This window comes from Ursus arctos, unplaced genomic scaffold (genome assembly GCF_023065955.2).
Source record: "Ursus arctos isolate Adak ecotype North America unplaced genomic scaffold, UrsArc2.0 scaffold_1, whole genome shotgun sequence".
NCBI lineage: Eukaryota > Metazoa > Chordata > Mammalia > Carnivora > Ursidae > Ursus > Ursus arctos.
The window spans coordinates 89,451,449-89,462,111 of NW_026622763.1; positions in this window are offsets into that span (position 1 = coordinate 89,451,449).

Here is a 10,663-nt window from a genome sequence, read left to right on the forward strand (position 1 = left end):
GCTTCAAAAGTCATGCAGCGTGTCTCATGGATTCTGTTCATTGAGGTAATCACAAAGTCTTGCCCAAGTACAAGGGGAGGGGGATGCGAGTCTCCCTCTTGGTGCAGGAGCAGCATAGGGGAATAGAAATCTTCTTGGGGCTATTTTTGCAAAATACAACCTGCTGTGGCGATTGACATGGGAGAAGACATTCATTCAAAATAAATATTTATTGAGTACCTGTTATGTCTTAGGTATGAAGCTAGAGGCTGGCGATAGAGCAATGAGCAAAACTAGACATGATTCTAGCCTCCAAGAGCTGACAGGCTGGTGGAGGAGGCAGACATGAATCAAATCATCACACACAAAAATGTAAAATTTCAACTATGGTAAGCGCTAGGGGGGAACATGGGGCTACGTGTTCTTATAACAGGGCATGGATTTTACAGCGTCAGAGAGGGCAGGATAGGTTCCTCTGAGGAGGTGATGTGAGAGCTGAGAGGTGAAGGGTGATTGAAGCAGAGTAAGCAGAGCTGGAAGGAAGAGGGTTCTTTATGAGAAGACCCCGTGGCAGGTGGGAGAAGTTGTATGTGATGACTATTTGTATAGTCCTCATGAGAGAGGACAGTGGCAATGAGAATAAATAGCCATTTATTCTATTGAGAGAGAAATTTTGAGGAAAGAATCAGCCAGCAGAACAAGGGGAACTTAGGTGAGATGAAGGGTCAAGTGTTTCTATGAAGTTTCAGGCCATGGTGAGGAAGAAGATAGCCACCATGAATCATGAGGTGAGGACAATTTGGAGAGTGAGAAACTGTGTTCAGGTGGAGAGGTGTTGAATTTGAGACGGTAGTGATATGAAGTAACAAACCATGGTTTGTCTCATGAGGTGAGGGGATAGAGCTATAGATTTTGGAGCAACAGGTAAAAAACTGGGGGGCTGAACCACGTGAATGACTTCGATTATGAACAGAGAGCGAGTTGTAGATTCAGGAGGGCCTGCACTCTGACGAATGCCCATGTCTGAGGTGACTGAGGGGGCAGAAAGGCAAGGAAGGAGACAGGGAGAATAGTCTGAAGTAGAAGGACAAGGGTAGGGAGTCATCTGGAAAGTCGAAGGAGGAAAACATTTCAAGAGGAGGACGTGGCCTGTAATGCCAAAGACAGCAACCAGGGCAAGAAGAGCTAGCAGCAGACAGAAGCCCACTTGGTGCAGAATTTTCATAAGGGGCTGGACATAGAAGGAGGTGAGAAGGGTATGTCAGGTAGAGAGGGTGGGGAAGAAGCAGAGGCACATAATGAAGTGGCCTGAAGACTTTGTCAGTAGAAAGAGGAACCAAGCCTTGGAGAGAAAGCAGGAAGGTCAAGGGGAGGAGGGACTAGACTGGGGAGACCAGTTGCCATGAAAGTGCCTGATGAAGGAGGTGGAAAGTGTTAGAGAAGGAGCTAGGACATTAGACTTTGAGTCTCCCTTTGTCTAAAGATTCCTACTTATTTTTAGGATGATGACCCCAAAAGGCCACAGTTAAAGAAGATTCTATTACAGAGGAGTGAACCTAAGTAGAGAATGATTAGTGCTTTAAATCCACTCCTGACCAAGCAACTAATATAAAACACTGGAAACAACTAGTCCATGTAAAATTTTGCCTCAAGATTCCCTGGTAATGAAGAAAAAAAAATTTTTTTTGAATGTTTAAAAACTCTCCAAATCTCATATCCCAATCAGAGAGCATTTACATTATTTTGAAATAGTTTGTTTGCATACTACTCTCCCCTGGCTAGCTCCCATCCCTCCAGGGTAGGGGTTGTGTCTTATTTTTCTTGGATTGCCAGAACCTTGCATGGTACCTGGTGAATCAGTGTCTCCCAGAGGGTCAGATGGCCTTTTCTGTTTCTGAGAACCCTGACATCAATTGAAACCAGACCAAATGACAAAACGAGGTTCTAAAAATCATCATACACTTTAATTGGTAAGTGGAAGGAGTTAATGCTTTCCCCACATTTGCCCCAAAATAAACATGCCCATGCTCTTCACAAGAAAGTTACAGACCTATTAAAAAATTACTCTCAGTAGGGCACCTGGGTGGCTTAGTTGGTTAAGCATCAGACTCCTGATTTCAGCTCAGGTCATGATCTCAGGGTCATGAGATCAAGCCCCGAGGTGGGCTCTGCACTCAGTGTGGAGTCTGCTTGAAATTCTCTCTCTCTCTCTCTGCCCCTTTCCTTGCTTGGGCTCTCTCTCTTTCTCTCTCTAAAAAAATAAATAAAATCTTCAAAAAAATTATTCTTAGTGAAGAATCTTTCAATTCTACCAATTTTGGTGGCTGTGTGCATAATCTCCCAGCAAGATGATGTCAGAGTCCATATGTGAGGCTCAGGCTTTGAGGCAAAGGCCGATGACTCCTCCTCATGACAGCTTTTCCTGTTATCACCCCAATTCTGCTTGGCCCCCTTGCTGGAGACTGAGGCGCTCAGTACTTGTACTGTTTCCTCCTTACTTGGACCACAATGGCTACAGATGTGTCTTTGGGGCTTTCCTTCACCTCTTTCGGGTCCACTGTTTCCACTTTGGGGTGGCTTTCCATACCATTTGGTTTTTACACTTTCAGTTCTCTCCAAGCCCCTACACTCCCTGACCCCTTCTGAGCTTGATTTTTCTCCATCACACTTACCGTCACCCAACATTCTATGTACTTTGCTCATGTATTTGTTTATCGTCTGTTGTCCCCTTCCAGAATGTGAGCTCCCTGAAGGTGGGGAGGTTTGCTCCTGGAGTGAAGGTACTTGGTTTATGGTCCAATACTTGGGTTAGTTTCCTGGGGCTGCCATAACAAAGGACCCCAGACTGGGTGGCTTACATAACAGAAATGTATTGTCTCATGGCTTTGGAGGCAGAACTCTGAAATCAAGGTATTGGCAGTGTTGGTTCCTTCTGAGGCTGGGAGGGAGAATTTGTTCCAGGCTTCTCTCCCAGCTTCTGGTAGCCTTAGGCGTTCTTTGGCTTGTGGATGGCATTCTCCCCGTGTCTTCACATTGCCTTTCTTCTGTACGTGTCTGTGTCCAAATTTCTCCTTTTTATAAGGACATCCATCATATTGGATCAAGGCCCACCCCAATGACCTCATTTTAACTTGATCATCTGCTAAGACTGATTTCCAAAGAAGGTTATGTTCACAAGTACTGGGGGTTAGGACTTCAACATCTTTTTTGGGGGACACAATTCAACCCATAATACTACTCAAGTAATATTTGTTGAATAAATAAATGGGGTCACTCTTTTACTTAGGAAGAAGATGGGCTTTTTGAGGGTAGAACCAATCTCGATATACTTTGATGAGTTTGTGACAGGGATCTCCCGAAGACCTGGTGGGCAAGGGACAGTGGAGGGGGGCTCCCGGAACTGGTGTGACAGGCAGCTGAGAGGTGAACGGCAGGGGCTATCGGCAGCCAGGTCCAGGTGGGGATACCCTCCGTACTCAGCATAGCAGAGAGCAGACCAAGACTCAGAGGGGACCTGGAGGGTGCCAGGCGACGGCAGAGTGCCCCACAAGGAGGTCTGACATCAGAGTAGATGGCTTGGGGGAGACCCCCAGATGGAGAACAAGAAGGCATGTTCTGGAAGGGTCCCAGGATCCCACCAAGCTTGGCAGAAGAGAGGGACCAGACTTCTGAGCTGGAAGGACGAGCAGCCTGGTTTAATGTCCTACCTGGGTCACAGGTGAGCCTGGGAACTGGGAGCTGAGTGCGCCGTGTGTGATCTTACTCGATGTGATAACAGGTTCTGGACCATGTGACCTGCCTGCTTCTCTGCTTCGATATATTGTTTTCTTTTCCCTCGACTTCTTTTTTCTCTTGACAAAAGTTACTTTTGCTCATTCCAGCTTTTTCTTGGCTGACCTAAGGAGAAAGGGGATTGCTGACGCTGAGGCCAGTTGGGGAGGGGAGGTCGGAGGCTCCACGTGGCGAGGCAGCAGCCAGCCCAGCTTGAGAGGAGAAGGAGCTGGGAGCAAACAGTTATAGACTTGGGAGGGGGCAGACCATGGGGCCTTTCCTATTTGAGGCTTTAATTCACAGGATATAGAAGCTGAAAAAAATAGCACATCCATGGCCCCGTGCTGATGTAATGTCACCGGATCAACGGAGCAGTCCCACACGTCCAGAGCCAGCATGTGGGGCAAAGGAACCTCAATTCAGTTCAAGGAGCAATTATCGATCGCCTTCCAGCAGAGATGAGACCCTGGGATACAGAGAGAAGCTGGTGACCCAGCAGAGGAGACAGGCATACAGACGAAAGTTCACTCAGCACAATAGGGAAAGCGTCAGATGCCATGCGGAGGTTGCTGGAATTGGTTTCTTAGGGCGGCTGCTAAAGGAGTACTAAAAGTCCAGTGGCTTAAACAGCAGAAATTTATCGTCTCTGGGGCGCCTGGGTGGCTCAGTCGTTGGGCGTCTTCCTTTGGCTCAGGGTGAAATCCCGGCATTCTGGGATCGAGCCCCACATGAGGCTCCTGGGCTGGGAGCCTGCTTCTTCCTCTCCCACTCCCCCTGCCTGTGTTCCCTCTCTCACTGGCTGTCTCTCTCTCTCTGTCAAATAAATAAATAAAATCTTAAAAAAAAAAAAAAAAAGAAATTTATCGTCTCCCAGTTCTGGAGTCTAGAAGACTGAAATCAAGGTGTTGGCAGGGCCATGCTCTCTGAGGCCTCCAGAGGAGAAGCTTTCCTTGCCTTTTCTAGCTTTTGGTGTTTGCCAGTGATCCCTGGCGTCCCTTGGCTTACAGAAGCATCGCTCTGGTCACATGGCCGGCTCCTCTCCCTGTCTCCACATCATCTTTCCTCTGTGCGGGTCTGTCTCCATGTCCAAATTGTCCCTTATGAGGACACCAGTCATACTGGGTCACGGCCCAACCGAGTGACCTCATTTTGACTTGATTACCTCTGCAGAGACCCTATTTTCAAATAAGGCCACATTCTGAGCACTGGGGCTGAGGACTTCAACATCTCTCTGCTGTGGGGACATCCTTCAATCCATAACATTGCCCAGTGAGGGAGCGGCTAACCTTGAGGTGTGGGTATAGATGGGTGGGGCTTCAGCGAAGGATTCCCAGGGAGATGGAGGTGGGAGGAAGGCATTCTAGGCTGAGCAGAACAGCACAGACAAGGAGACACACAAATCCAAACTTGGGATCCAGGGCAAGAAGGAACTGGCACCTCTTGGGATCCTGCTGTGTGCAGGTCCCCGTTCCCTAGATTCCATCATTCCGCTGAATTCTGACCACATTGCCATTACCACCCCATCTGTCAGAAAGCTGATGTATGGAGCTCAGACATGACTGGTCAAAGGTCAAATGACAGTGTGACACTATATGTGACCCTATCATGGAGACGAGAACCCGTGCTCTGCGCCCTATGTCCAGTGACTTACCCAAGAAACAACACGAAGCTGAAGAGAACTGTCAGGCTGTGCTCACAGCTGGAAGAATGTTTGGGGACAGCACATTTTCTCAGGGGTGCCTGATATCATTACCTGCAGATGGGAGCCGACTCCACTGTAGAAATGCTCCTCAGTCCAGCATTGCAGGAAGGCCTTGTGCTGATCTCTGAATCTCCAGGGAAACCAGCTGACCTCCTGGAGGCTAGGGATCCAAGCAACAGCTGTGGAGATGGGGCTGAGTGCTCACATCCCATAGGAGAACTTGGCTCAGTCTCTACCCTTCGGTAGGGTAAGCCCTGCTCCTATTATTTTCCTGTGTGTCCAAGGCCTTAAGGCATATAAGAAGCAACCAGAAGGTTCTGCAACTCCTGCCTCTGTGCTTTGCCCAGGTGCTCACGCCTACCTGCTGTCTCTGAAGTCTTAATACACACTCGCCGAGTTGCACTGAACGATCCAAGCTCCCCCGAGATGTAGTGGGAAAGTCTCAGGCTTTGGAGGTGGAATACTGTGTTTGAACTTGAGTCTTTCCTTACTGTGTGCTCTTGGCCAAGTCGGGTCTGACCCTCAAGTTCCCCATCTAGACATCGGCATAATAATATCTAACGGACACACTTGTAGGGGGTATTGAATAAGATCACAAAGGCATTTTGTTAACATTGAAGTGCTGTGTATATGCAAGGTCTTAAGGGTAGTTAATACATTTCGGACTCTTCATAGAGCCAAATCAGATCATCTCCCTCTGTGATTCTCTCTCTCTCAAACAGGACCCTTCAAAACAGACGTCTACCAACTTTGGCCCATATGTCCTATCCTCTGTTTTTGTCCAGCCCATGAGCTGAGAATGACTGTCACAATCTTAAATGGTTGGGGGGAAAATCCCAAGAAGAGCAGTGAACATTTTATGAAATTCGAACTTCCATGTCCATAAATAAAGCTTTATCAGAATCCGGCCCCCCCATTCATTTATGACTGTGGTTGCAGGACAGCAGCCGAGGTGGGCTGCTTCCACAGAGACTGTGCGGCATGCAGAGCCCGGAGTGTTTACTAGCTGGTTCTTTGCATAAAAAGTTCACGTGTCGTGATGAGCACTGGGTGTCATACGCAACTAATGAATCGTTGAACACTACATCAGACACGAATGATGTACCATACGGTGGCTACCTGAACATAATAATAAAAAAAAAAAAACGTTTGCTGACCCCTGCCATAGAAGACCAAAGCAAAGCAAATAAAAAATCTGAGCTAAAGCCCGATCTTTAGATGTTCAAATCTTCTGTGTCCGCTGTCCTCAAGGCTTTGGGTCTTTGGGTCGCGCATATAGACCTGCCTTCCAAGGGTCTGAGAGCACCCGACGGAATTGCTACTGGCTTGGGCAGGGTTGACAAAGCCCCTCAGGGGAGGCCCCGTGCCTCTCCCTCCAGACCCGAGGCACCGGGGACGGGGATGGCCTGCCCCGTGGGAGACCTGCAGCTGCCTGGTCCAGAGCCACCCAAACCCTCCTGCCTGCTGCACGTGAGCCAGGGAGGCTGGCTGGCGTGAGCCGGTGGAGGGTTTGCCTGGTGACAGGTCTTCCATTTAGATATAATCACCTTGTAATACCCATGTAGCTCTCTGAATGCGTCTCCCCAGCCGGGGCTTTAGCTGATGATTGAAACGGGCTGAACCAACAAATGGCATTATCCCCTCTGAATGACCTCCGTTGATCACCGGGAGGAGCCCAGACGCTTCCACCTTGGGCTTCTCTTTGTCGTAGCAACAGGTGCTCAGGAAGCGGGCGGTGGTGGGCGAGGGGGAGGCCTGCTTTAAACACCGGAACGGAAGGGGCCAGAGGAGGAAGATTGTGGAATGCTCTTTGGGGGAGATCCTTAGAAACAGGATCGGCTTCACTCTTCCGGAAAGGGCTGGCATAGAATCCTGGCAGGACACAGGGGTGGCGGATGACACCACCATCTCGCAAGGTTCTGAAAAATGTTCTATGACAGACCTGAGCGCTTTATAAAAAGTACGGATCCTAAAGAATTTTCCTAAATAGTTTTACGGAAAAAAGATTCCAAGGGAAGATTTATTTTTCTTTATATGCTTCAGTTCTGTATATAAATATTGCTATGGCTTGAGCCCATTTCGAGACCACATTGTCTATCTAGTCCTATCTGGTGAGGGCCCGGGAAAACTCCATACTTCCCAAATGCTAATTTTTTTTTAAGGTATTAAACTGCTATAAAGTATTGTAAAATCTGGTCCTGGGGAGTCTGGAGCAAAAGTTCAGGAGAAGCAGTTTAGGGCAGGGGTGCACAAACTTTTTCTGGAAAGAGCTGGATAGTGAATAGTCTTGGCTTGTGGGCTGTAGGCTTTTTGCGGCAACTATTCGACTCTGCTGTTGTGCAAAAGCAGTCACAGATAATATGTAAATGAATGATGGTGGCTGTGCTCCAATAAAACTTTATTTATAAAAACAGGTGGTGGGCCAGATTTGGCCATGTAGTTTGCTGATCCCTGGTATGGAGTTTGAGCTGCTTTATGTCAGCACGCTCTGCTTTTCCCTGTTAGATGCTAAAGACCCTGAACAACTTCACTCTTCCAGGCTCCACAAGACCCACTTCTGCTATGGTTCCTGGTCTTCTTGTCCATCCCTGAGGTCTCCTGGGACTCCTGTGTCCTTTATCCCATCTACAACCTTCATGTCCATTCCCAGTCTCTGCTCTCACACAATTCTTCAAAGCTCTCCCATAGTAACCCTGGCTCCAGGATACCGTCCCAGACTTGGGAAGGAACTAGCCCACCTCTCTGCTTCTCTACCAGCACTAAATCCTGTAATCGCGTACGTTATGGTTTTATGGCTTCCTCACTGCTTGATTATGAGCTTTTCATGTGTGCGTCCTACTCATCTTTACATTTTCAGCGGATAGGTGGGGGAGAGGGAAATGCTTGCCAAGGGAAGAAAGAAAGAGGGAGAGAAAAGGAAAGAAAAAAACAAGGGAGAGAAAAAGGAAAGAAATACATGTAAGATGAAGTGAATTCAGAACTACTCAGTCTAATGCTGTCTTTTTTTAAATTTTATTTTAATGTTTTTTTATTATATTATGTTAGTCACCATACAGTACATCCCTGGTTTCTGATGTAAAGTTCGATGATTCATTAGTTACGTATAACACCCAGTGCACCATGCAATACGTGCCCTCCTTACTACCCATCACCGGTCTATCCCATTCCCCCACCCCCCTCCCCACTGAAGCCCTCAGTTTGTTTCTAAGAGTCCATAGTCTCTCATGCTTCATTCCCCCTTCTGATTAATCCCCCCTTTCTTTATCCCTTTCTTCTCCTACCTATCTTCCTAGTTCTTATGTTCCATAGATGAGAGAAATCATATGATAATTGTCTTTCTCTGCTTGACTTATTTCACTTAGGATTATCTCCTCCAGTGCCATCCATGTTGTAGCAAATGTTGAGAATTCGTTCTTTCTGATAGCTGAGAAATATTCCACTGTATATATGGACCACAACTTCTTAATCCAGTCATCTGTTGAAGGGCACCTCGGTTCCTTGCACAATTTGGCTATTGTGGACATTGCTGCTATGAACATTGGGGTGCATATGGCCCTTGTCTTCACTACATTTGTATCTTTGGGGTAAATACCCAGTAGTGCAATGGCTGGGTCATAGGGTAGCTCAATTTTTAACTTTTTAAGGGACCTCCACACTGTTTTCCAGAGTGGCTGTACCAACTTGCATTCCCACCAACAATGTAGGAGGGATCCCCTTTCTCCACATCCTCTCCAGCAATTGTTGTTTCTTGCCTTGTCAATTTTTGCCATTCTAACTGGTGTAAGGTGATATCTTAGTGTGGTTTTGATTTGAATTTCCCTGATGGCTAATGATTTTGAACATTTTTTCATGTGTCTGTTAGCCATTTGTATATCATCATTGGAAAAGTGTCTGTTCATATCTTCTGCCCATTTTATGATTTGTTTATTTGTTTCTCGCGTATTGAGTTTGAGAAGTTCTTTGTAGATCTTGGATACCAGTCTTTTATCTGTAGCATCATTTGCAAATATATTCTCCCATTCCGTGGGCTGCCTCTTAGTTTTTTTGACTGTTTCCTTGGCTGTGCAGAAGCTTTTTATCTTGATGAAGTCCCACAAGTTCATTTTATCTTTTGTTTCTCTTGCCTTTGGAGATGTGTCATGGAAAAGGTTGCTTTGGCCGATGTCGTAGAGGTTGCTGCCTATGTTCTCCTCTAGGATTTTGATGGATTCCTGTCTCACATCGAGGTCTTTCATCCATTTGGAGTTTATCTTTGTGTATGGTGTGAGAGAGTGGTCAAGTTTCATTCTTTTGCATGTAGCTGTCCAATCTTCCCAGCACCATTTATTGAAGACACTGTCTTTTTCCCACTGGATGTTTTTTCCTGCTTTATCAAAGATTAGTTGCCCAAAGAGCCGAGGGTCCATTTCTGGGTTCTCTATTCTGTTCCATTGGTCTATGTGTCTGTTTTTGTGCCAGTACCATGCTGTCTTTGTGATCACAGCTTTGTAGTACAGCTCGAAATCCGGCATTGTGATGCCCCCAGCTTTGTTTTTCCTTTTCAACAGCTCCTTGGCGATTCGTGGCCTTTTCTGGTTCCATACAAATTTAAGGACTATTTGTTCCAGTTCTTTGAAAAATGTCCTCGGTATTTTGATGGGGATAGCATTGAAAGTGTAGATTGCTCTGGGTAGCATGGACATTTTAACTATATTAATTCTTCCGATCCATGAGCCTGGAATATTTTTCCATCTTTTTGTGTCTTCCTCAATGTCTTATAAGAGTGATTTATAGTTTCTAGAATATAGATCCTTTACATCTCTGGTTAAGTTAATTCCAAGTCTAATGCTGTCTTGCATGGCTTTCCAATTCCTTTGTTTCTGATGTCCCTTTTTCCCAGGAAGTGATACTGTTTTTGAACAAGGGGTCGGCATTGTAGTGTGCAAACTACAAGCATGTTGTATTGTGCGTGGTCCGTGGCCAAGAGCATAGTCACAGATGACAGAATTTCCGTAACCAGCGCAGGCTCGAAGGGGGATTTGTGGGTTCCTGTAACCAGAGCAAGGGAAGGCTGTGTGCAGCTGGCCTTGGGGACAACTGGAACCGGGAAATTGAGAAGAGGACAGGACTCACTGTCCCTTACCTCGGTTTCTGCCCACGTGCCAAGCTTCACACTGGCCATCTTTACCCCAAGGAAGAACGGCCTTTTCCGCGGAGGTCTCATTGAAAAAG